This window comes from Lupinus angustifolius, chromosome LG05 (assembly GCF_001865875.1).
Source record: "Lupinus angustifolius cultivar Tanjil chromosome LG05, LupAngTanjil_v1.0, whole genome shotgun sequence".
Taxonomy (NCBI): Eukaryota; Viridiplantae; Streptophyta; class Magnoliopsida; order Fabales; family Fabaceae; genus Lupinus; species Lupinus angustifolius.
Genome location: NC_032013.1, coordinates 17,193,348 through 17,196,069, shown reverse-complemented (window position 1 = coordinate 17,196,069; position 2,722 = coordinate 17,193,348).

Below are 2,722 nucleotides of genomic sequence, written 5' to 3'. Positions count from 1 at the left end.
AAAATTACAATATATGAATCTGCACTAGTAAAGCATTGTTTAGATTTTCAAATTAATATTATATTTCAAATTATTCTATAATATCGACTGATAATTAAAAAAATTAATTCTCATTTTTAAAATGATTTTCCTTTTCAAATTGGTACAAAACTGAAGATTTCTTAAATGACAATATGCAATAAATTAAATTAATACATGTAGTAAGCAATGTAACATACATTGCACGACTTTAATAAGAATTAAAATAGTAACGTAAAAAGTTAAATTATACATAATGACACCATAAATTTAGCAATATATAATAATGTAACGTAATAACATCAGCCTAAATTTTAAATTAACAATTTGAAATTAAATTAAATTAGAATAATTATTTGAAATTAAATTATGAGCCCTTATAATACATTATATTGTCTAAATTATGGTTGAAAATATAATATCAATTTCAACCATTAATTAATATTAATTATTTTTCTATTATGGAGAGTGAAAATTTGTTTTCTAGTTGATTATAATTTATTTCTTAGGATCTAAATTATTTAATAATTATAACTAAGCAGGTAAAAATAATGTAATCATATTTAGAAAATATCACGATAAACTGTAACCTAATGTAATTTTAAAAAATAAGTAATTAAATATCAATCAAGACTATGAAGATGAAGATCATGTATACATTGCACCATGATATGCATTTTAGTGAATATGGATAAAGTTAATTTTTTCTAATTCTATTTCCTAGAATGAAAATATACAAATAATAACATTTTAACTTAATCGATTGTTCAATATGTAGAAAAGTGGTGAAGAGAAATGAAATGCATGTAAAAAATATATTTTTGTAAGTATTAGATGACAAGTAAGAAGAGTGAGTAAATTAATTGTTGGGGGTAATAGTCAATTTTTCTGTTGAAAATATCAGAGTGTGATGCAGCGGAAATGTTGTAGAATGATTATCAAATAAAACTTCAAAAAGAAATAGAAATAGTAGAGAGAAGAGAGATAAAACATCGATATTTGTATTGGTTCACCTTCTTGTCTACTGTAAGCTACGTCCAGTATTCTTGCAGCACAAGAGATTTCTTTCTTAGATATTTCCGAGACTCCTTGCACCTTGCTCACTCAGAAATACATTACAACCTTGGGAAACAACCTTTCTAACTACTCTCTTTCCCCTTCTCACCACACTCTTGTGATGACATGTTTTTCAACAAGATTTGAAGAATAAATTCTAGGGCAAGAATGCATTTACAAGATAAAATAACAATTCTATAACATTCAATCATTTTGCTCTCAATATACTTATTATACAATTGCTCTTGGAAGTGTTTAAGTTTTAAAAACTTTAGAACTTCCAATTAAAGCAACTTTAGAAAAAGTGAAAGTTTAGAATAAAAAGTTGCATAAATTCTATGTGAAAATTTCGTGTATCTCAATCATTTCGAAATGAGTATTTTAATGTCTTTAAATATGCTTTCACTAAGCCAATTTACTCTTCCACGAAGTTAGGACACGATTGGAAAAAACTCATTGAATTTGGATGAAATTTGTTCAATTTGGATTTGAAATTATGGTTATATTAGCACCTTTGTGTAATCGGTTACATCGTAATGTAATTGACCCAAACTCTCTGTTTGACGAATAATCAGTTACACTATGTTAAATTTGCTGGTTAACTTTTTACTCAGTTATGTAACCTTTTACACAGTCTCTATAACCTGTTACTCACTGTTGCATAGTTGAAGTAACATGTTACCTAGTTCTAGTAACTTGTTACTCAGGTCAAGTAACTTGCTATGTAGCATTTTGAAAATTGCTTATATTGTCTAAGAGTTTTCCAATTTCATTTCAAAATAAATTTATTTTCCACTTGAACATTGTTCACTAAACATACTAGAGTGTAAAGGATAAAAGTATATATTGAAGACTTAGACTCTATTTGTCTTGAACTTTACTGAACTCTAAGGATAAAAGTATATACTGAACTTTAATGATTTTTCATATCTACTCAAATGAGGGTTTGTGGTAATTTGTGATGTTTGGTTGAAGCAATGAGAAAGATACAAAGGCCATGTATAGTGAAAAAAACCATAAAAATGTGAAAAGGAAAAAATCATCATTTTTCTTTTAGAAAATAATAATAACAATGAATAAAAAAATGAAAAAAAATAATACAAAGTATATTAAAGGAGAAATGATTGAAAAGGTATATTTTAAAAAGAAGGGTTGATTGAAAAACAATAATATGATAAAGTAAGGCCTATTAAGAGAATTTCAATGTTTCAATCAGATGTCTAAAAATTCTAAGTATTTTGGGAAACATTTGTAAGTTTTTTGAAGTACCCTTTCATTGTTTATCCCACCTTAAATCATTCATATTTGCATCATTATAATCATTTAAAGACCTCTTGATTTTTGCAAGCATTCAAATAAAGTTAGTGATGATTTGGTCTATAATCAAGCCTATGGTAATTTACTTTCATGAAAATTTGAGCGAAATACTATAACCTTTAAACACATGAGAGTGATGAAAGAAAAGTGACCCTAAATCATACAATTGTTATGACTCAAGGACTTAGCTTGAATTAAATTTGTTTATGATTGTCTTGTCTTGATGTCTGGATTGTTTCAAAACTAACATGAGATTGTTTTTATTTTGGGTCATGGTTTCTATATCATCATTCATACATGATTGTGAAAGTTAGACATAATACTTGCTTGA